Below are 23,717 nucleotides of genomic sequence, written 5' to 3'. Positions count from 1 at the left end.
GGCTATTTCCACCAACTGCCTCAAATCCTACAGAGAAGGAAGGAAACACCCCGTAAATTACACATGCAAGGGCAACAAGTGGTTTTAACTCTGGCTTTGGCTTTTCTGACTACTGGTTCCCAACGTGTGCTGGTTTTGCAAGGCGATCCCAAAAGCAGAACACGGGTTAAAACTCTTTCTCGAGGGACCTTTGGGCAGGGGGGCCAGCCAGCAGAGCTGCCCGAGTCTCTGGAAAGTCTCTCTGAGCTCCTCCTGGGCAGAGGCAGCACTGGGAGGAAGCCCCAGGAGCTGTGGGAGGGAACAGCCAAGGGCCTCCCAAAGGCTCTCCTGGAGGGCTGCAAAGGCAGAAGGGCCAAAGGTGGAGAAATGGGATGGATCTAGGTGGGGTGCTTGGAGAGGGAGCGGTGCTGCAACTGTGAAGAAAGCTGCAGCTTGTGGGAGGGAAAAGAGATCCCAGAAAGAAATCCACTGTTCATCTGGTGCCCTGGCCACCTCCCCGGAGTTGCCTTGGTCAGGCAAGGCAGACCCTGTGGTCCCACAGAGCCCACCTGCTCGCTGCCGGCCGCCCACTGACTGAGGAAGGAACGGGCGTAGGACAGTGCCGGTGGGGAATAAGCCCTTTCTCCAGGTTGCAAATCCGAGCACCTCCTCTGGGGTTCAGTCATTTTCTTGGAGCCGTTTCTACAACGGACAGAAGACATAACCAAGATGAGAATGGGAAACTTGACTGGTGTCAAAACAAGACCTTGTCTTTATGCCCCTGACAGCCTCCATTTCAGAGAAACATAGAATCATAAAATGCTTGGAAAGGAAATTAAAGACTGTCTAGTTCCAACCCCCTCCCATGGGCAGGGGCATCTTCCATCAGACCAGGTTGCTCAAGGCCCCGTCCAACCTGGCTTTGAACACTTCCAGGGAGGGGGCAGCCACAACTTCACTGGGCAACCTCTTCCAGTGAAGGGGTAAAGGGAGTCTCATAGGTTGAGATAAAAACAGTTTAGTAACTGTAATAAAATGAAACAACAATAGTAGAAAGTACAAATGGGCAATGCACAATGTGATTGCTCACCACCCACTGACTGCTACCCAGCCCATTCCTGGCCAGCAGTCCCAAAATCCCAAGATCCCCCAATGGCAATCCTGGAAGCGAGGGAGAGCCCCCCTCTTCCTGGCCGCCCCTCCTTTCTACACTGAGCATGACGTTACATCACAGGGAAGTATTTAGTTGGCCACTTTGGATCCGGCGCTCTGGCCGTGCTCCCTCCCAGCTTCTTGTGCACCTGCGCACGGGCAGGACACGGGCAGTTGGAGAGTCCTTGATGTCTCAGCAACAACTGAAAACATCAGTGTGTTACCAACATTTTTCTAATACCAAATCCCACACTGAATCCAAAGCACAGCGCTATTCTAACTACTAAGAAGAAACATTAACTCTATTCCAGCCAAACCCAGGACCTCGACATTGGACAGCTTCAGATAGCAGACAAGTAGCAGTTTACAGCAGGGCAGCAGCCTAAAGCCCGGCAAGGAAAGACAAGGACTGGCGTGGGTTAGGTCTGATTTTTCAGCACTGAAGGATGCAGGTAGTAATTGTCTCCTATGACAGAAAGAGAAACACAGAAAGAGAAACAGAAACATTTTGTGACTTGTTTTTACCTGGCATAAAACAGTAAGTAGGCTTGCTGCCTGAGAACTGTGTCGACGTTGCAACAGTTCACAGATGTATCGTCCATCTTGTGTCACCCTCCATTGCTGGCCTGTGAAAAAAGGCATCGATACCTGGAGATGAACTGCGTGGTTTCTCCAGAAGAACACAGGCAGAAAACTACAGAACCAAGAGTACACACACCAAATCAAATCCACTCCAGCTCCTAAGGAGACCTTCTTCCCCAAAACCTTGGCTGCCAGTAACCTTGCCATGCAAATTTGTTTTCCCCAGCACACATTTTTCCCTTCTTTGGAAGGAAGTTGCTCTTAACCTTTGTGTAGCAGTAGTAGTGTCCTTCCTGACAGCTGTCACCACTATGTACCAGGACAGCATATAAGGAGTACAGGAGCAGTTCCCCAGTTGTCTGCGACATGTACGGGTGGAGATCCAGATACTCGGGATACTCCGCGACCTACGGAGAGACCAAGAGGGCTCCGAAATGATCCTGAAACACTAAATGAAATAGTCCTCAAAGAGCAGGGCCCAGAGGTGTATAAAAACATCTCTGGGGCTCATGAACACTTGGTCTTCCCTCAAGTGATGTCTTTGGGTGGCAGGAAAGTGTTGTCAGCCAAAGCATCTCTGTCGGAGCAGAGTACACGCTTGTCCTCCCACGGGAACTCTCCTCTCCCCAGAATGAAACATGAAAAATGCAACATGAGGGCACTGCTTTGGGAAATCTGCTTCAGGAAGAGAAACTTGCACTCCAGTTGCGTACGCACGTTGCCGATCTTCCCATTGGTGAAATCTTCAAACCTTTTCAGACACACCGTGAGAACCCTGGGTGCGCGATGGACGGTAAACCTCTTGGTGGCAGCAACCATCTTGTCACACCTTGAAGCCAAGCACAGAGCCCAGTGCTGAAATGCACCCTGCCTTGCCCCAGGTGGCCAGGCAAGCTCTCCTGTCTCACACAGCCTTACGCTATTTTACGGCTATTCAGTACCATAAGGCCATATGAAAAAGTGCTGTGTCTCATTATTGTGCATCAAACCTATGTGAAAAGGTGACTTATGATGGACAACATGCTGCACCCGCGCGCAGGATCTAGTACTAATATGTCGTTAGGAATCATCTTACTGGCTACATTTAAAGCTGTTTTCGCCATCCAGCTGCTTCGGTTTCACAAATTCCTCCAGAGCTGTGGTGACAGATGAGGCTGCCTGGAGGAGTGAGAAAGGAGAGCAGTGAGCTGTGGGAAATAGCCTCGCCCAAGCACTCACTAGGAGTTTACACAAAAACCCAGCTAGATGACGCTGAGGAGAGCCACTGCGAACCCCCAGGCAGTGTCCAGGAGGAGGCAGAAAGAGGGTATTATGGTCGACATTTCCCTCATTTCCCCAGGATTTCTGGGGCTGTCAAGAGCTACGTGCCTGTGCCACCGCTCAGTTCAGCTCCCGATGGTGTGGAGGGTCATCGGTAATGAAAACAACACAACCCATCAGCCTAGGAGCCAGATGGGGGTTGAGGGAGGGCAAAAGAAAGAGGGATGAGAGTCTATCAAGGGTGCAGCGAGGATAATGGGTGCTTGTCCAGCTTAAAGCCAGCACCTACAGGGAGAGCAGTGCCATGGCCTGCCCAGGAGGACACCGTCCATTCCACACCCCACCCACCACCAAGCGCTCTTGTGTTCACAGTATGCATTTTTAAGTCAACCATATTCATTCTGGAAAGCTACAGGGGCCTTGGGACGTCTTGAAACACAGTTGCCAAACCTCTTACTTTTATATCCAGTGGAATATCCAGGAAGGCCTCGTAGGAATCGGAGACCGTGTTGCAGCTCAAGCACCTGACTGGAAGGCAAATCAAAATGGTCGGTGGTAGGGGAAGTCAGCGTAAGAACTCATGGGCATATTCCTGCATGCCAGGATCAGAATGTTCTCCTATTCCTCAGAAAGAAGAAGTTATTAGTTCTCTTCCTACAGGAATGGAGAAAATACTGTAAGAGCACCTGAAATGACTTACGTGTGAGAACACTGATGCAGCCCAAGGCTTGGCGGCACTGCCTGAGGAATACCTGACCTTGCTAATGTGTGCCTCCATTGTGCACATCATGCAGAAGCCTTGCTGGTGACCTGCAGAGGGAGGGAGGGAGGGAGGGAGGGAGGGAGGGAGGGAGGGAGGGAGGGAGGGAGGGAGGGAGGGAGGGAGGGAGGGAGGGAGGGAGGGAGGGAGGGAGGGAGGGAGGGAGGGAGGGAGGGAAGGAAGCTTCTCAAGTTAGCAAAATACCCATAGCCATGGGAAACCTGATGGGGATCTTGAAGTTAAAAGAACAGTCTCCACTCCTCTTCTCCCAAGGTGCCAGTGTCCCAACAAGGCCAGGACATTTTAGTGCATAGAAAACATTCTTCAGAGGGACACTAAACTGACATAAGTTTCTGTGCAATAAGCAAAGAGTTTGACTTGCAGGAATAGGGACCAAGACCCGGGGCTAGGAAGAGGTGCCTTTCTGAAGATGAACACGCCTAGATAAGACAAGCGGCTTCTCGGCTTCAGTGTTCCAAGGACACCCACTATAGGATTGACAAAGAAGGGCTGCTTTTCTCCTAAATCAACTTCCAGATTCTGGGAAACCCTGGGAAGTGCCCAACCGATTTCCAAGGAGATATTTCATAAAAGCACTCACCCGACTGGCTGTGCTCCCAAGAGAGCAGGTAGCTGGCCAGAGGGGGTGTGTACGTCAGGCACTGCAGCATGGAGTTGAGGAAGCACGTGTTCCCCAGGTTGTAGAGCCCTGCTCCACCTCTCTGTTGTTGCTGCCAGTCCATGTAACATGCTGGAAGTCCAGCAAACCCACACTCGGATTTCTGTGCGTCGGGCTACCTTCCTTTCCCTCTTGAGTCTTGAACTGGAATGGCATCTCAAGTTTTCTCTTTTGCTGATTGTAACTCGGTGAAAACAAGCAAGTATCCAGCCCAGAAGGTAACCCTACTGATGTCGGCTCTTTCTATGAGCAACGACAACTTTCAAAGTCTTGTGCTAGGGGCAGGGGAGTGATAAAATGTGTTTTCCTGTGTGTAACCAGAAACACTGGGGTAGGTCTGGCTGCTACCAGGGAAGGCCCCAGAATTCACTCTAGGCTGTCAGCACAGCAACACTCAGGGCTGGAGCACCGGCCACGTCCGTTGCCTTTGGGCATTCCCAAAATCCAAACGGGCTGGTGAGGCCATTACTCACAGGAACAGAGGGGAAAGCTTGGGATGACAAAGGCTTCTCTCCAGACAGAGAAGATCAGCGCCAGTCCCTGATTGCAAAAACATTATTGTAGCTCAACAAAATGAATTTAGAAAACCCCAAATGAAACCCACAGAACAGCATCCACCATCAAGAGCGTGTCAGTGGTACTTGCAGCTGCTGCAGAGCTGCAGGCTGCTGGCCCTACTGTCCCTGTCACAGGACTCCAACTGGCAGCAATTCCAAAGGCCGTTTGGATACTTTTATCCTGTATCTGCCTACTCTTATGATCTGTCCTGAAAGTTAAATCATAATTACCATGGAAAGAGGATGGAAGTTGAGGAGAAGTCCTGCGTCCTCTTCTCAGCAGCCATTTCCCAGCAGCGCAGGCTCCGTGAGGCTGGCCGGGAGAGCCGCCGGAGGGGGCACTCACCCGGGCTGAGCCCTGCTCGAGCAGGGCCACCTGCAGCTGGGTGTCCCTGGCCATGGGCAGAGAGGGCTGTGGCACATCTACCTGGCTGGAGCCTCCACAGGCGCCTCGGGCAGCCGGTGCTGGTGCTCGTCACCCGCACAGCACCCTTTGTGCTTTTCCTTGCTGAACTGCCAGCCCATCTCTCCAGCCTGCCCAGGCCCCTCGGGATGGCAGCACGGCCCCCTGGCCTTGGCACCACTCCTCCCAGTCTGGTGGCATCTGCCAAGTTGTGGAGGGTGCACTCTGCCCTGTCATCCAGACCATCAGTTGAGGAAGAGGGCACACAGGATCAGATCCAGTACTGAACCCTGAACGGCACTGCTAGTCACTGGCCTCTGACTACACTTGGTGCCACTGAGCAGCACCCTCGGCCCGGCCGTTCAGCCTGTTGCAGTCCCGCTCGGTGCTGGCTCATGTGGACCATTTCCCTTCGAGTGACTTGAACTGGAACTTAATGAGAGCGCAAGATGGGCACGTGCAAGCCCACAGCTTTCAAAATCCCATAACATAAACTTCTCAGACTGGATATTTCCACTGATTGACCCCAAACCTGCAGAGAATGAAACACCCCGTAAATTACACATGCAAGGCCAACACCTGTTTTTAATTCTGGCTTTGGCTTTTCTGACTGTTGTTTCCAGAGGAGTGCTGGTTTTGCAAGGTGATCCCAAAAGCTGAGCATGGGTTAAAGCTCTTCCTCAAGGGGCCTTTGGGCAGGGGGGCCAGCCAGCAGAGCTGCCCAGGTCTCTGGAAGGTCTCTCTGAGCTCCTCCTGGGCAGAGGCAGCACTGAGAGGAAGGACAAGGGGGGCTGCCGGTGGCCTTAGCGCAGCCTGGTCCCTGCTGGGCACAGTTTTGGTGTTTCCTGAATTAGTTTTCCTCCTCTCCAGCGTGGCAGAAGTCGGATGCTATGCTCCTCCCTCATCCAGGGTCACAATCTGCCACTGTCACCACTGCAGCGCTCTGAGTGTTTGTGCGATGTGCATTTCTGGGGCACTGAAACCCTTCTCCTCCTCCTCCTCCCTGCCGAAGGGTCATAGTCTGGTGTCCATGAACCAGCTGCGGCGATCACGGCCCCGCTGTGGGGATCTGCTCCGCGCTCTCTGCCTCCATCGAGTTTTCTCCCAAGCAGCCCTGGGAGCCCACTTGGAGCTGCTGTTGGAGGGCCCTGGAGCTGCATTGTCCCTTGGGGCTCGGTCACAGCGTGGAGAACGTGTTGTCCTTTCTGAGCAGTGGTAATCCGTGATCTCCTTGAACTGGCTGAGGAGATCATCTCTGCGCTGCAGGGCTCTGCTCTGTTCGCTCTGCCTTGGCAGCGTTTTCTCCCGAGCAGCCCTGGCTGTGGGAGCCAACTGGGAGCTTCCATTAGGAGGCTCTGGAGCTGTGTCATCCCTGGAAGCGTGTTCACGACTTGGAGGACTAGTTCTCCTCCTCCTTCTCCCTGCTGAGTGCTCGTAGTCCGTGGTGTCCACGAGCCAGCTGCGATGATCTTTTCCCCACTGTGGGGACCTGCTCCGGGCCCTCTCCCTGGCGCTGTTTGTCTGGCAGCGGGAAGAAGTGCTGAATCCGTGCTCCCCTTTGTTGCTGTCTTCTCGCATGGCGTGCAGCACACTATCAGATAGTTGACGGGAGTCCAGGCACGCAGCTTTCCTTCTGGATACCAGCCTTACACAGCCACAGAAGAAGCGATGCAAGCAGGAGCCCACGTAGGAGGCCATGCGGAGCCTGCCTGGCCAGATACGGCACAGCCACCATGCAGATGCCTCCTGGGCACCTGCCGAGGTTACCTGGCTGGTGCTGGCTGGTGCAGAGGAGCCACTGTCCTCTAGAGAGCCCTCCATGCCCACCGCCACATCCTGCAAAGAGAACTGTGGTAAGGTCCTGCCCTTTCCTCCTGAAAGGACCAGAACCATGGGGAACCCCCAGGAGCTGTGGGAGGGAACAGCCAAGGGCCTCCCAAAGGCTCTCCTGGAGGGCTGCAAAGGCAGAAGAGCCAAAGGTGGAGAAATGGGATGGATCTAGGTGGGGTGCTTGGAGAGGGAGCGGTGCTGCAACTGTGAAGAAAGCTGCAGGTTAGGAGGGAAAAGAGATCTCAGAAAGAAATCCACTGTCTGTCTGGTGCCCTGACCCACCTCCCCTGAGTTGCCTTGGTCCGACAAGGCAGACCCTGTGGTCCCACAGAGCCCACCTGCTCGCTGCCGGCCGCCCACTGACTGAGGAAGGAACGGGCGTAGGACAGTGCCGGTGAGGAAGAAGTCCTTTCTTCAGGTTGCAAATCCGAGCACCTCCTCTGGGGTTCAGTCATTTTCTTGGAGTAGTTCCTACAACAGAGAGAAGACATAACCAAGACGACAAATGGGAAACTCAGTTGGGGTCTCCCCACCAGGTCTGCCCCTGTCGGAGCAAGATCTCGTCTTTATACATCCTACAGCCTCCATTTCATAGAGTCATAGAATCATAAAATGGTTGGAAGGGACCGTAAAGATCATCGAGTCCCACCCTCCCTGCCATAGGCAGGGACACTTTCCACTAGACCGGGTTGCTCCAAGCCCTGTCCAACCTGGCCTTGAACACTTCCAGGAAGGGGGAAGCCACAGCTCCTCTGGGCACCCTGTTCCAGTGCCTCACCACCTGCGCAGTAAAGAATTTCTTCCTAATACCTAATCTAAATCTACCCTCTTTCAGTTTAAAACTGTTACCCCTTGTCCTATCCCCACACTCCCTGATAAACAGTCCCTCCCCATCTTTCCTGTACTTTTAAGGTCTCTTCTCTACATTAGCCAGCTTCAGATAGAAGACAAGTAGCAGTTTACACCACGGCAGCGACCTAAAGCCCAGCAAGGGGCCTTATGGGCTGCCGTGGGGTAGTTTAGATTTGACAGCACAGAATGATGCAGGTGGTAATTGCTTCCTGTGACAGAAAGAGAAACACTCAGGGGGATGAAAAGGAAAAAAATAAAAGTTAGCAAAAGGAAATGTATTCTGAACACATTTTAATACTTGTTATTACCTGACATAAAACAGTAAATAAGCTTGTTGCCTGAGAACTGTGTCAATGTCACAATAATGCACAGACATATCGTCCATCTTGTACCACAGTCCGTTGCTGGCCTGTAAAAAAAGGCATCGATACCTGGAGACGAACTGTGTGGTTTCTCCAGAAAAACACAGGCAGAAAACTACAGAAGAAGCAAGAGTACAAACACCACACCAAATCTAATCCAGCCCCTAAGGAGACCTTCTTCCCCAAAATCTAATCTGCTGATACCTGCCATGCAAATTTGTCTTCCCCAGCACACATTTCTCCCTTGTTTGGAAGCAAGCTGCTCTTTACCTTTGTGTAGCAGTAGTAGTGTCCTTCATTACAGCTGTCACCGCTGTGTACCAGGACAGCATATAAGCAGTAGAGGAGCGGTTCCCCAGCTGCCTGAGATGTGTACGGGCGAAGATCCAGGCACTCGGGATACTCCACAACCTACGGAGAGACCAAGAGGGCTCCAAAATGATCCAGAAATACTCATGAAATAGCCCTCAATGACCAGGGGCCAGAGGTGTATTAATACATCTTTGGGCTCCTGGATACTTGGTCTTCCCTAAAACAACATGTCTGGGTGGCAGGAAACTTGTCGGCCAAAGTAGCTCAGTCGGAGCAGAGCACACGCTTGTCTTCCCATGGGGACTCTCCTCTCTCCAGAAGGAAACACGAAAAACTCAACATGAACAGCTCTGGGAAATCTCCTGCTCCAGGAAGAGAAAGTTGCACTCCAGTTGCGTACACACCTTGCTGATCTTCCTGTTGGTGAAATCTTCAGCCCTTTCCAGACACACCGTGAGAACCCTGGGTGCGTGGTGGACTGTAAGGCTCTTGGAGGCGGCAACCATCTTGTCACACCTTGAAACCAAGCACAGAGCCAGGTGCTGAAATGCACCCTGTCTTGCCCCAAGGAGGCCAGGCAAGCTCTCCTGTCTCACACATCCTTATGCTATTTTAAGGCTATTCAGTACCATAAGGCCAAATAAAAAAAAGCTACAACTCTATTGTGCATTAAACCTACGTGACAAGATGGCTTATGACAGATGACATGCAGCACCTTCCCGCAGGATCTAGTACTAATATGTCGTTAGGAATCATCTTACTTGCTACATTTAAAGCAGTTTTCACCATCCAGCTGCTTCGGTTTCACAAAGTTCTCCAGAGCTGCGGTGACAGATGAGGCTGCCTGGAGGAGTGAGAAAAGAGAGCACTGAGCTGTGGGAAGTACCCTTGCCCAAACACTCACTAGGAGTTTACGCAAAAATGCAGCTGGTTGACACTGAGGAGAGCCACTGTGAACCGCCAAGAAGTGTCCAGAAGGAGGCAGAAAGAGGCTATTACGCTCAAAATTGCCCTCATTTCCCCAGGATCCTTGGGGCTATCAAGAGTTCCATCCCTGTGCCACCGTTCAGTTCATGTACTGATGATGTGCAGAGAGGATAATGGGTGCTTGTCCAGCTTAAGGCCAGCACCTACACGGAGACCTCTGCCATGGCCTCCCCAGAAGGACACCATCCTTTCCACATCCCACCCACCACCAAGCTCTCTTGTGTTTGCAGTACACATTTTTAAGTCAACTGTGTTGATTCTGGGAAGCTACAGGGACTTTGAGATGTCTTGAAGCGCAGTTAGAAACCCTTACTTGTATATCCAAAGAAAGATCCAGGAAGGCCTGGTAGAAATTGGTAGTCATGTTGCAGCTCAAGCACGTGACTGGAAGGCAAATCAAAATGCTCAGCGATAGGGGAAATCAACTGATTGTGCCAGTTTACATCCTTCATACCTACTACACCAGTTACACAATCAGCTGTTTATCACAGGCAGGCAGAAGGGCACAGACGAGGAGAAGAAGGGTTGTGGAAAAGTACCTCTGGATCTCAGAAAGCCCACAAATATTTGTTGGACAACTGTAGTTAGTTGAGAAGAGGCATCCAAGCTGGAAATAAATGGTAAGGCAGAGAGTTATCTCCTCCAAGAGTTTTGCTTTGTCTGAAAGCCTTGGGCGTAGGGTTTTCTTGATGAGAGTACATCAAGATGTCCAAAGGGCTCAGGAACATGGAAAAAGTAATTTGTTTGTGCTTACTCGCTGCTCCCACTCAGACAAGCTGTCTGCATGGCACTGACAGTACAGCGTAAGAAGTCACGGGCATCTTCCGGCATGCCAGGCTCGAAATGTTCTCCTATTCCTAAGAAAGAAGGAGTCACTAGTGCTGTCCTACAAAAATGGCAGGAAACATGTAAAAGCACCTGAGATGACTTACGTGAGAGAACACTGACGACATCCCAAGGCTGGATGGCACTGTCTGAGGAATGCAGCACCTTGTTAACGTGCGCTTCCATTCTGCACATCATGCAGAAGCCTTGCTGGTGACCTGCAGAGGGAGAGAGGGAAGGAAGCTTCTCTGGTTAGCAAAATACCCATAGCCATGGGAAACTTAGTGGAAATCTTGAAGTTAGAAGAACAGTTTCCACTCCTCTTGTCTCAAGGTGCTGACGTCTCAACAAGCCTGGAACATGTTAGTGCACAGGAAAATTTCTTCAGAGGGACACTAAACTGACACAAGTTTTCTATAGAGTAAGCAAAGAGAATTGTTTAACTTGCAGGAATAGAGACCCAGGGCTAGAAAGAGTTGTCTTTCTGAAGATGAACATTTCTGGTTACGACAAGAGGCTTCTAGGCTTGAGTGTTACAAGACCACCAACTCAGGGGGTTGACAAAGAAAGGCTGCTTTTCTCCTAAATTGAATTCCAGTTTCTGGGAATCCTTGGGAAGTGCCCAACAGATTTACAAGGAGATGTTCATAAAAGCACTCACACAACTGGCTGTGCTCCCGAGAGAGCAGGTAGTTGGCCAGAGGGGGTGTGTACGTCAGGCACTGCAGGACGGAGTTGAGGAAGCACGTGCTGCCCAGGTTGTAGAGCCCTGCTCCAGCGCTCTGTCGTTGCTGCCAGTCCATGCAAATCTTCTCCGGGGGAAAGAGAATCTTTTGTGGCGGAGCCATTCCCTCAACAGTGACTGCAGGGAAATGAGATTTGAAAAGACATGAGACAATATTGCTGCACAAAAGCATATTAAAGGTTGAGTTCTCCTCAGTAGCACCCGGTACAACCAGGTCTACATCCAACCCAGAAACACTGGGGGAAGCCTAACACTGCCAGTGAAATTTGCTGGCCAAGAAACAGTTTTGGAAAATAGTCTGTTCCCCTGCTTTCTTTGTCAAAATTCCAGCAAACCCACACGCTGATTTCGGTGCCTCGGGCTACCTTCCCTTCCCTCTCGAGTCTTGAACTGGATTAGCAGGTCAAGTTTTCCCTTTTCCTGATTTTAACTTGACAAAAACAAGTAAGTATCCAGCCCAGAAGGTAACCCTACTGATGTCAGCTCTTTCTACGAGCAATGACAGCTTTCAAAGTCTTGTACATGGAGGCAGAGGAGTGATAAAATGTGTTTTCCTGTGCGTAATGAAAAACAGCTAGGTAAGTCTGGCTGCTACCACGCAAGGCCCCAGAATTCACTCTAGGTTGTCAGCACAGCAACACTCAGGGCTGGAGCACCGGCCACGTCCGCTGCCTTTGGGTATTCCCCAAATCCAAACGGGCTGGTGAAGCTGTCACTCACAGAAGTCGTTCCCCATTGCGGCCTTCGCTCCTCTCAGCAACACAGGGGAGAGCTTGGGGTGACAAAGGATGTCAGGCTGCTCTCCAGACAGAGAAGATCCGCGCCAGTCCCTGATTGCAAAGAGATAACTGTAGCTCAACAGAAGGAATTTTAAAAACCCCAAATGAAACCCACAGAACAGCCTCCGCCATCAAGAGCGTGTCAGTGGTACTTGCAGCTGCTGCAGAGCTGCAGGCTGCTGGCCCTACTGTCCCTGTCACAGGACTCCAACTGGCAGCAATTCCAAAGGCCGTTTGGATACTTTTAGCCCGTATCTACGTACTCTTATGATCTGTCCCTGAAAGTCAAATCATAATTACCTTTGAAAGAGGATGGCAGTTGAGGAGAAGAGGGCAGTACACAGTAACTGCTTGGTGCAAAGGAGGCACGCAAGTACCAAAGGAAGGAGCCGAGTTACCCCGAAGGCCGGCTCAGCCCCACCGCCTTTCACTGGCCTGTTTGTCAGGATGTCGGGCCCTGGCCCGGTGAGATCACAATCGCCGGGCGGGTGCCGCATCACCGCCCCTTTGTGACACGGGGCCACCCAGGGACGCACGGGGACACACTGCGGCCACACAGCCGCCGCAGCCGAAGGGCTGCTCGCCCGCTGGCAGAGCCCCCGCCTCTTCCCCGAGCTGCAGCAGCCAGGTGAAAGAAACCTGCCCAGGGCTGTAAACGTGCCTCCGCAGCGCTGGCTGGCACGTTCGGGGTGCTGAGGGTTTCTTTTCCACTCTTCCCAGGTACAGGACTGTGTCCGTGAGACTCATGTAGCAAAGCACCTGGTCTCTTACGGGTTTGTTTCCAATTAATTTTTTCTGCCCGCCAAGACACAGTCGCCAGTGGCCTTGAGCCTAACGGCTATTTGGGCCCTGCATTGCTGCCATCCCGGCACTTCAGGAACCATCTGATGGAGGCGATTAACAATTGCGCTTGTGGCCTGCACCCCCTGCTCCCGAGCCCTGGAAACACGGTTAGCATAACGAACGCCATTTCATGAGGCAAACGGCCACGCTCTGTGACCGGGCTGGTCCTGTCTCAGTCCCCTCTCCCCTCCTCCTCAGGCCCTGGAGCTCCTGTGCACCAGGCAGACTTCTTCTCCCCGTCCCCGTCGGCCTCAAGGTTCCCGGGCGCCAGGCCGACGTCTTCCCTCCCCACGGGCCTGGAAGGTGCCGGGCACCGGCCCAGCAGGTTGTGACGACCCCGTCACAGAACAGGGAAGCGCAGCAGCACACAGACCCCGTCTGTAAGATCAACCAGTCTGCTTCCTCTGAGGATTGAGAGAGCCACTCGTATGCTCTCATGTGTTTTGAGTCCAGGTTAGGATCGTTACGTAGCTACGGCGAGCCAAGTGTTAAGATGCGACCCAATCTGCAGAGGGTCCGGGTGATTGGGAGCCATAAGCTAAGCTGTGCTATAAAATTCAGCGCTACGGTACTTATAAAATTGTGCTACGCTGATGCTGCTTGTAGAAATTTTGTGCTACTCTGATCGTGACATTCTAGGCTACGCTGATCATAAAATAATGTTAAAAAAATAAAGCTTTAATTGTAACTATGACTTAGTGCCGCCATCATTCTGCCCAGGGTCCCCAGAAGAACCTGTCTGCCCCAGAGTGTCGGGTGACAGCCCTGACCAGGAGGGAACAGAGGGAGATGCAGAGCGACTGCCCAGAAATGGCATTTGCTCCAGGGGGAGTGCAGGGGGACAGAGACCCAGACGAGTTAGAGCATCCTGTTTAAGTTCAAAGCAGTACGAAGCTAACGAAATGCAGAATGAGTGGGGGGGGGCTGTGTGTGTGCCTGGGGGTGCTCTGGGTTTGGGTTTGTTCTTTAACAAAGGGGCTGTTCGGAGCTTGGACCCGGCTGGCAGCCCAACACCACGCAGCCTCTCAACCACCCTCCCCCTTCCCGGGGCATGGGGGAGAGAATCGGAGGGGAAAAGGTAAGGAGACACTTAGGTTGAGATAAGAACAATTTCATAATTGAAATAAAATAGTAATAATAACGGTAATAATAGAAAATAGAGGCGAGTGATGCCCAGTGCGATTGCTCCCCACCCGCTGACCGATGCCCAGCCCGGCCCCAGCCAGCGATCCCAGAGATGAGGAAATCTCCAAACCGCAATCCCAGAAGCGAGAGCGAGGGCTACCCGGTCACCCCCCGCGACCCACTGCGCATGACGCTGTCGGATATGGAATATGCCCTTGGCCAGTTTGGGTCCAGTGCTCTGGCCGTGCTCCCCCCAGCTTTGTGTGCACCCGCCCACGGGCAGGACACGGGGAGATAGAGAGTCCTGGATTCCTTAGCAACAACTAAAACCATCAGTATATTATCAACATTCTTCTCACACCAAATCCCACACTGAATCCCAAATCCAGCACTATTCTAGCTACGAAGAAGAAAAAAATAAGCTCTAACCCAGCTGAAACCAGGACAGTGTGGCAGCAGGCAATAAACAATGTAGTATTTTGAAATGCAGGAGAAAAAAACGTCTCTGAAAAGCAGGGAGAAATCAAGGATAGGGTAAAATAATTATTCACAGTTCTTTATTAAAGCAAATCTTTAAATATTTAAAAAGTGATGTTGTTACAGTAGGACAGAGCAAGTGGTGAAGACATTGGGGCTTAAATGGTCACCTGGTCTATTGTGCAAGATGTAAGTGCCAAAGAAATTCTGTCTCGCTGATGTGTATTAATTGCTATGCAATTGTATACTTTTTATATTCTTCAGTGCAGCTCAGGGCACGCAAATACTTACATCTTCAATGTGAGAAGAGAAATATAACTCTGTGGGTAATCTTTATGCTGCAGAATAACAGGGAAACCAAAAAAACCCCAAACCCACTGAAAAACCCTGCATGCTCTGCAGAAAGCATTTAACAACTTTGGCCTGAAAATATTGTCAGGTTTCAGTCTCATGCCAATAAAAGCATGAATTTAGAAACCCCTCAAGAATCATGATTTTAATAAAAGCACCCGCAAATATTTTTTTGCAAAGCCAGTAGAATGCTCCCTTTTACACAGCACCAGTAAAGATGTTGGGATCTGAGGGGCACTAAGCCGCAGCTGTCAGCGGCCTTTCTCTATCCCCGCTTGCTTCCCCGATCTGAAAGATGCTCAACATCCTTCAGTGCCAGGGCTGAAACTGCCACGGGCCGTCACTGCCATGATATTCCAACATGGTGTGTTTAAACGAATAGGACTCTTGGGGTAGCATTCGATCTATTGGGTTGTAGGTAAGGATCCCCTTCTTTACTATACGTTCCCCCTGTTATCTTAAAGGATATATTTTTTTTGACACCTCTACTATCCCAGACAGAGGTTTCCATGGGGCTTCTGCAGGGTTCCATGGCTGCCTTGGAAGATCCTTGAAAAGCTCACTCCAAAGTCCTGCCACACATTTCAATTATGCTAAGCTACTGCTGTTGAAGTACGCAACCACGATTGGGTGACGCTCTTCTCATTAATGGAAAGTGAAAGTCACTGCATTTTGAGTATCTTAAATAAGGGCTTCAATAGTCCCTTGAGTGTCCCTGTGTCTGGTGGAAGTGCCGTGTAGAATTGTACCTGCAGAGGAGTGCCAGACATCATGGAGCTGCTCACTGCGGAGCATTCCTGCCCAGCTGCTTCAGCGTTCAATCTTTTATTTCTTTTGGCACACCGGGGCCTTTTTGCTTGGACACCTGTTCTGTGTAGTGTTCTGGTTCCGTGGGCACGGCCAGCCCGAGTGGGAGCTGCTCTCCTCGCTGCGCCGCTGCTTTGGCAGCTGCCCCCGGGCAGGGGGGGACAAATGCTCCGGCTCCCTGGCTGGAGGCTGGCAAGTTCCCGGGGTGAGGGGGGGACCCCGACGTGTCATGTGAACCCGGCCTCCTTCAGGAGTGGGAAACGAGGTGTAGTGTTTTCTGGGGATATTGTCGTGGGTTTTTTTTGGTTTGTTTGGTTTTCCTTTCATTAGATCTCAGGGGTTCATGTGACCTTTAATAGCCAGTGGGTGGGCTTTAAAGTTAAAGTTAAGCATGTGCCAACTGCTACCCTGAGGTGTAGCTGGAATCCACTTGTGAGCTCCTGTTCCCACCACCCTGGAGAAAGCAAATCTGGTTTATTTGGTGATGAAGGCCACTCAGGGAGTTGCACTGATGTGCAGTTTTTGAACCTCAGGGCTAAAGTAGCACCGGTCCTACCGCACAGCGCGTCCTTCCCCAGGCTTCTAGAAAACAGAAAAGATACGTCAAACCGACCCCACAAACACAGCCAGCACTTTCTTTATCTGACCTGGAACGTCGGGACATGACCCTGCTGGGCCATCTCTGCCACCCTGTGTGGGAGCCAAGGTGCTGCCTTCACATTCCAGGATAAGGACTTACCTGTTTGTTTTTTTTTTTTTTTTTTTTAAGCAACTTCAGTGACATCCTTAGACTGGCCGTGTTAAGCTGGTTCACTGCACAGTTGGTCCAGTGGAGGAAACCAGTAAGCTCTGCTATTGCCTTGAGCATCTTCTCGTTACTGTTTAGCCCATTTAAGTTATCTTCTCGTGACGTGGAAAGCAGAAGCAAACACTTAATTTTCAGCCTCGGTCTAGTATTCACACAAATCAATACTGAAAGTCTTTCTGAGATTTGGATCAGATGGATTTATAATCTGCTTCTCGGCCACTGTTAACTTCCTACAATTTTATTTCTTCTGTTTATCTCAAGTGTTGAAACTCTGACAGGGGCCGATGAGTTGCCCTCCCTCAGTTTGCTCCTCCCCTTTTGGGAGTGCAGTTATTGTTCTCCTCTTGGCTTTGCCTTTCTTGGCATTTGGATAGAGTTGACCTGTTCTTGCTACTAGCACTGCCCAGGAAACCCCACCAAGAAATCCCAGCACGCTGGAGTAAATGCCATGTCCTAGAATGGGTACGTGTCATTAGCCTGCAGTCCTTCAATACCCAAGGACCTTCCTTCAAATTTACAGCACCAACTTCACAATCTGTAGAATCCTCAGTACACTTTAGCCTCCAAGTCAGTTACTTTTGCAATGCAATGAGGCCAAAATTGTTGGTCCTTAACAGTGATGAGCAGAAGAATCATGACCACACCACTTCCCAAAATACTGCTACTCTGGAATTTGCCTACACTGCTACAGCTACTGCTTCACTCCAACTTCCCTTACGAAAAATTCTACCATTCTTGTAGCACTTGCTCTAGATACATACGCAATCAGTATTTTCTTATTCCTTACGTATCAAGTTTATACTTAACTTGCCTTTTTATCACCTCTAGTCAGGTTCCTGATAAGCAATGCAGCACCTTGTCTTGTAGGCACTCCCCTCTTCTCCCCACTCTACCCCCATTAAAAACCACACCGAATCAACCCCACGGACAGACCGTGAATCTAAACTGAAGAACAGGTTCTAGTTTAAAAGCCATCATTTAAACAGCTATCCAAAGGTGAAGTACTACTAATGGTCTTGTTTTTTCAGCACGAGGTGCCTGTGAAAAGTTTAAAGATCACGAACAATCCCCTTACTCACATTTTTCCCACAGTTTAATTGCACAGAGAGTGAGCTGGAAGTTCTCTTCATTTGGCTCTGGATGCAGTATTTCATCAGTAGCTCTGCAGCCTCTAAGAAAAAAGTTGAAGTGCAGCAGTTCCTAGTAACGGGTACAAGTCAGTTTTATGCTATCCTGGATCAATAGCTCACAGTTCATTGTTCAAGCCTATGAAAACAAGTTTGGATTACTTGCTTTGTATTTCCTTAAAAATTACAGATTACATGCAACATGCAGTATCACTCCAGGTAACTGATGCCCTCAGCAGCTTTTTCACAGTTTATAGAATACAATTTTTAATAAGGCCTTTCTGGAGGATTCCAAAAGCTGTTTCTTTCGACAGCAGGGAACAATTAAACCAGTCAGTGTTAAATGGTGAGTAAGTTAGGCTTCAGGTATTTTAAATATATATATATTTTTTTTTAATGAATTACCACACATTCTTCTCTATCAAATGCTCTACCTATTCATCTGAAGCAGTTTCTATGGCGAACTAGAACAATGCACACACCCTGATCAAAGAAACATGAGATACAGGTCTATCTAAACACACAACTCCTTGAAGCATCTCAATTTAAGCCCACTTGCCACCTCCTCAGATCTCAAGTAGACAGGAAATCAGTTTCTGCAACTTGTACAGAAACCGATGGGTTGTGCCATGTGCATTCTATACCAAGCTCTGTAACACTTTCTTTTTAAAGAAGTGTAAATATGCTTACCATTTAAGCTCCGCATACATCTCGTATCCAGGCTTCACAGACATGAGTCACCTCTGAGATCAAGATTATCAGAAAAAGTTTGCACAGATGGTCTGGCAAACACGAGATCCATCTTAAGAGGGGGAAAAGTGCCAAGTGTGAGTTAGAATGCTGCATCATTTTCAAACAGCACATCAGTGGGGGAAAAGCTAGTCAAGACTACAGAGTGGTTAACATTTGTATTTAGACCTATGTGACTACAGATACATGTCCCGAGAGATTTACTTGCCAGAAAACTCAAGAGAATTGCTAGAAGTTCCATATTTTATTTACAAAACCGTCACTGTATCCCGCCTTTTTAAGCTAGGGAAAGGAAGGGGGTTTTAAGTTGAAAAGATTACTCTCAATTTCCATCTTCCATTAAAAGAGAACATAAATCATAAAATTAAGATGCAAGTTCAGCCACCTCAACTACACTTCAGCAAAGGAGAGAGCATTTCCTTTCTGCGGTAAGCCCTTTTGATCCCAAAGCATCTGGTCTATAGTAGAGTCTGAGGCAAGAAAATTATTCTGTGAATGTCTGTACCAGAGAGAGGCCACAAGAAGGTCACTGAAGCTCTTGGCGATAGTGACACCGAGCAGTAACGTGCTGAGGTACTACAGCATGCAGGTCTGCACTCACGGTGTGAGATGCATTCAAGATACAAGGATTCCTGCAGCTGACAAACCTGGGCAGGAGTCAAATGGGGGCTTTCACTTTTCATCTTCCAGACCGTTTGTCTCACAACCACTTCATTTTTGATTTGCAACAAAACATTCAGTCTGCTCACATGATCCATATGGTGAGCTACACTATCCCCGTCCCCCTGCAGAAAGCTGGTTTGTCAGAGCTCAGGAGGGTTGGCAGGGACACTGTCTCTACTCCCACGCTGCACAATCCCTGTGACATAACTGCTGTTCCAGTGGGCTACCCTGGCCTGCAGCACAGGCTTAGCAAGAGGTGTCCCTGATGTTCCCGTGCCCGCCAGGCTTCCTAGGGGCTTCTTTTCCTATCAGCTCCCATTTTACTGCAGTGCCTTCTCCTGGGATAGGCTGTGGTCAGGCTGTTTAATCACAGTTTCCTAAATACACTGTCAGGTACCAAAAACCTTGTAAAATAGCAAGGTCACAAGTCCCTGAAAAGTTGTCCTATTCCAAAGCAAGAAAAAAAAAAAAATCCTTACTTAAAGAAAAAAAGCAAAATTCTTACCTCGATGCCATCAAACTCAAACTTGACAACTGATACACACGTATCTTCAACTGCTTGTAAAGGAGAGGATTACTGTGTAAGAAAGTATTTCTTGCTACTTTGATCTTTTCCCTAAACTGTGATAAAATACAGAATTTACACTGCTAAACTATTTGGTATAAAGACTGACTTGCTTCCAAACCAAAAAAATTGGTAGTAAGCTGCAAGCAGTAGAGCACTAATACTGTAAATACTTTAGGCTTTTTAAAGCCTAAAACTAATACTGGCTTTAAAAAGCTATTTAGCCAAGAGATTCTGAGGCTAATCATGGATTGTAATGAACAAACAGTGCACAATGAGCCACCAGGATCAGTGGCTGTAAGGTACTTACCTTGGCAGTGAGGAAGAAAAGAGATTTCTCTAGCTATCTTACTGCTGGTTAACATCCAGAGAAATCTAACCAACTCTGTCCACATTTGACAGCGCGCACTAGTCTTCTCTATTTTTATTTTCTACCGTGCCTGAGATGCTGTCAGCTACCTTCTGGCACAGTCTTTAGTTTTGTAGAGCACTTGTCAGAACTGTGCCACAGCCCGCTGAGAGTCTGTTTTCAGGTGACAGTCACCTAAACAAAGGCTCCGTAGCTATGCACGTGAAGTCTTTCAAACCGTCTGCGTGAGGAAGCCCAGGCTGAGAAGCACTTCCCAGGAGCTCAGTTTTACCTGCGAGGTACACAGTGCATGCACCCGAGGGGCATTTTACACAGCAGTTCTGTATGTTCCCAGCACAGCCCCTGTGAACTTTCTGGAAAGCTGTCAGCGTGCATCCCGGCCGCAAAGGCTCAGGCTGAGGAGCCAGAGAGGAACATGGCCAGAGGAGAATGAACGGGAGCTCCTAAAGTCTATCCAGAGGAACAGCATGGCCAAGGGACTGACAGGAGCCTTTCCACATCACCACCAACTTCCTGAGTTTTCAGGCTGCCCCCTCCTCCCCCGGTGTGCATGTCCAGGCCCCTTACTGCACCTGAGATGAAAGCAGGGCTCCCAGGGACAGCCTTGCTTTTTGATACAGCTCACTCATTCTCAAACCAAGGGCAGGGGAGAAGCGTACCATAAAGATTCTTACGTGGTGTACAGCCACTGGGGAAAGGAACCAAAAGCTTGACTTCAGCATTTTCATGCTGCATAAGATAGCATTTTAGAAGGGACTCAGAAACAACGTATTTTAAAGTTTTGTCTTGTAAGACATCCTCTACCAATATAAGTCTTTAACATGAACATTCTTACTGTAGAAGTTGCACGATTATCACAGAGAGCGCTTACTCACTGTTAGGTTTTTTATTTCCTCCTGATGTTTCCGTTTTTCAAAGAACAACTGAAAAAAATCCGATCTTTCTACATGTCTAGCAGCAACACAAACAGCATCTATGTCAGCACCTGCAAAGAGATTCCATTTCTTCTGTTATTGTTGGAAGTCACTTTCAAACATCAGAACTATGACTGGACAAAGAAGTTCTACCTTTAGTGTGTACTCGAAGCTTGTAAGAACCAAATGTAAATATTTTGCCACCAACATTTGCTGCTGCTACTGAAGGAGGAAGATTCTGTGTGTAGAAGAGAAAGTGTTTACTTTATAATATAAGATACACATTGACCTATGTGCAAGTTTAGGTAGCATATGGGCTCTTTAGAAAGACTACAACAGCCTCCATAAACAGTGTTTTTTCACTCCCAGACTGAGTTGTTAGTCTAATAGACTGCTACTGTTTTTCTGAAATGAGTGCTTGCAACTCAAAAAAAAGAGATGAGTAATGTATCAGTCCTTTTTACAGAAATTAAGTCCTTAATTTACAGAAATTAAGACCTATTATTAGTCTTCCCCACAGCAGATGCACATAAATAAACACAATCTCTGCAAAGGTCAAGTCTAGTGCAATAGTTTCAAACCACACTGGGTGCTGCAGGCTGTTTGGGGCGAGATTAGTGCCCGTTTCCCATCTAGCTCACCCCACAATCCCTTGTTTCAGCTTTGTTAGCTGCTATAAGTCAACCCACAGAGCCACTTCACACATTTATTCAGTGCCCCAGGGACTTCAAGATTGTGAACTGTAGTACCTTTTCTACCTTATTTCAACGGCAGTTACTACAACTCTCCTCAATACTTTAGAAGAAAGTTGAAAGTTCCACTTCAGCATAAATCCTAGTAGTATGGCCTTTAAAAGAAATAAAAAGGCATCAGCTGTTTTGACAAGAGCATATAAAAAACCCTTACCTTGCTCTCACCAAATTCTGAAATCCATTCTTTGACCAAGTTATTCAGTTTACCAAGAACCACCAGCTTGTAAAGGAAACTCATGTTAAGTTTGTCCTGAAAAACCCAAGAGGTTAACAAATTTTACAGTCTTGTTTTACTGGTGATTCAGTTCTTCCTCCTCTTCAAATACCCGAAACGGCTTCGTTGCTGCAACTGGCTTCTGAGTATGGATGCAATCTATATCCTTAGGAGGAGCCCAGCTAATGGGAAAAGTAATTCCACCGTGCCTTTCAGGCTGGTTCTGCAGCCTGGAAATAATGAGGGAGAAAATATAATATTGAGGACTTCACAAAAGCAAAAAGAAAAATAAACAAACCAAAACCTCACTGGAAAACACCCTTCAGCTTACAGGTTTCCAAATCAACTTCTGCTCTTTTACTCAGAATTAATATAAATGAGGAAAAAAAAAAGTCCTGCTTATGATTTTTAGATAACTTGACCTAAATTAGAAATCCAACTGACTTTTTTAAAAAACATTTGTGGATATAAGAAAATAATCAAGTTGCTACCATCTTAATACAACTTATTTGCATTGCTCTAAACATTTATAACCTATCACCAGGAAATTAAAGGGTTTGAAATCCACTAAGGGTGACACTACACACAGAAGACGCTTAGGACACATTTCTGTTTTGTATCAGTTTTGATTTAAGGATATTCCCATCAGCTTCCTGCTAACATTAAACAAGACAATTTAACATTGGCTTCTTTTAGTTAGGCGTTTTTATGCATGTCTTAAATCTAAAGAAAAGACATCACTGCTGCTTGGTTTCTCCTTCCTTGCCTCCATGGACAGTAACTAAGCCAAGAAAACCCAAATCTGTTCCCCCATGCAAAGAAAGACACTGCACGGCCCAAACACCAATTAGTTTTCATCAGTTTTCAAATTATTCCTTAATTAAAGGCACAAAGGGGAAGGTCTGGGACTAGTGAATTGCTGAGGTCCATCTTTGTAGCCTGTTGCAGTCATCACAGCAACCAAAAACTGTTCAAACACTAGCCTGATTTCTGCAACTGGAGTTTGAAGAGCAAAATACCAAGAAACCCGGATGAAGCTGCGGGGCTGCTGGCTGGAATTGGCGGAGCAGGAGCCGCCCCGGGCGCGGGGAAGCAGCCCCGACCCCCCCGAGCTGGGATTTTCAGCGCCAACTCCCAGCGCTGCGCAGGCCCCCGCTGCCTCTTGCCCCAAGAACGAGGCCCCAGCCGAGCAGCTCGGGGCTGCCCCCCCAGCCGTCCCTCGGGGCGGCCAAATCAGCTCCTCGAGGGGCTTCGGCCGGGACCCCGGGCTGGGGCGGGCAGGGAAAGGGCCGGGACCCCCCCGGCTCGCAGCCCCCCCGGGCTCGGGGCTCCCCCAGCCCTTGCCGGCGGCTCCCAGCCCCCCCTCCGTTCTCCAGCCCCCCCCGCCAGACCCCCAGCACCCACCGCCCCACTCCCCATCCCCGGGGCCGCCCGGAGCCCCCCCCGCCCCGCTCCTCGGCCCCCCGAGGGGCTCCGAGCCTTTCCCCAGCCCCACTCCCCGGCACCCCCGGGGCCACCCCCCGCTCCCAGGCCCCCCGGGGGGCCGCAGCCCCCCCCAGCCCCCTCCCCAGATGCTCACAGCCCCCCCCAAAGCACGGATCCCCCCGCAGCCCCACTCCCGGGCTCCACAGGACCCTCCTACCCGTCCCGCTGCTCTGCTGCCATTGCCAGTGGGCGGGCCCCGCCGCGCGCCGCGGCCCCGCCCCCTCCACAGCCAATCAGCGCGTGGCTCCACCGACCGACCGCGCGAGGTACGTCGGGAGTTGTAGTCCCGGCCCCAGTGTGCACGCATGCGCACGGCGCCTGCTGCGAGGGCAGCGGGCGTGCAAAGAGCCGCGTGCGACAGGGATGCCCGTGCAGGGTCCTCGTGCAACGTGGGGGTGTGTG

At 49.7% G+C, this 23,717-nt stretch overlaps 1 pseudogene; it reads right to left on the bottom strand.

Annotated features, from left to right (window-relative positions):
* Positions 1-15,872: 15,872 nt before the first annotated feature.
* LOC122152979 lies at positions 15,873-23,495 on the bottom strand (annotated as a pseudogene).
* Positions 23,496-23,717: the final 222 nt, after the last annotated feature.

The sequence above is a fragment of the Tyto alba genome, unplaced genomic scaffold (assembly GCF_018691265.1).
Source record: "Tyto alba isolate M040663 unplaced genomic scaffold, T.alba_DEE_v4.0 Super-Scaffold_15, whole genome shotgun sequence".
NCBI lineage: Eukaryota > Metazoa > Chordata > Aves > Strigiformes > Tytonidae > Tyto > Tyto alba.
This window is presented reverse-complemented; position numbering and strand designations above follow the sequence as displayed.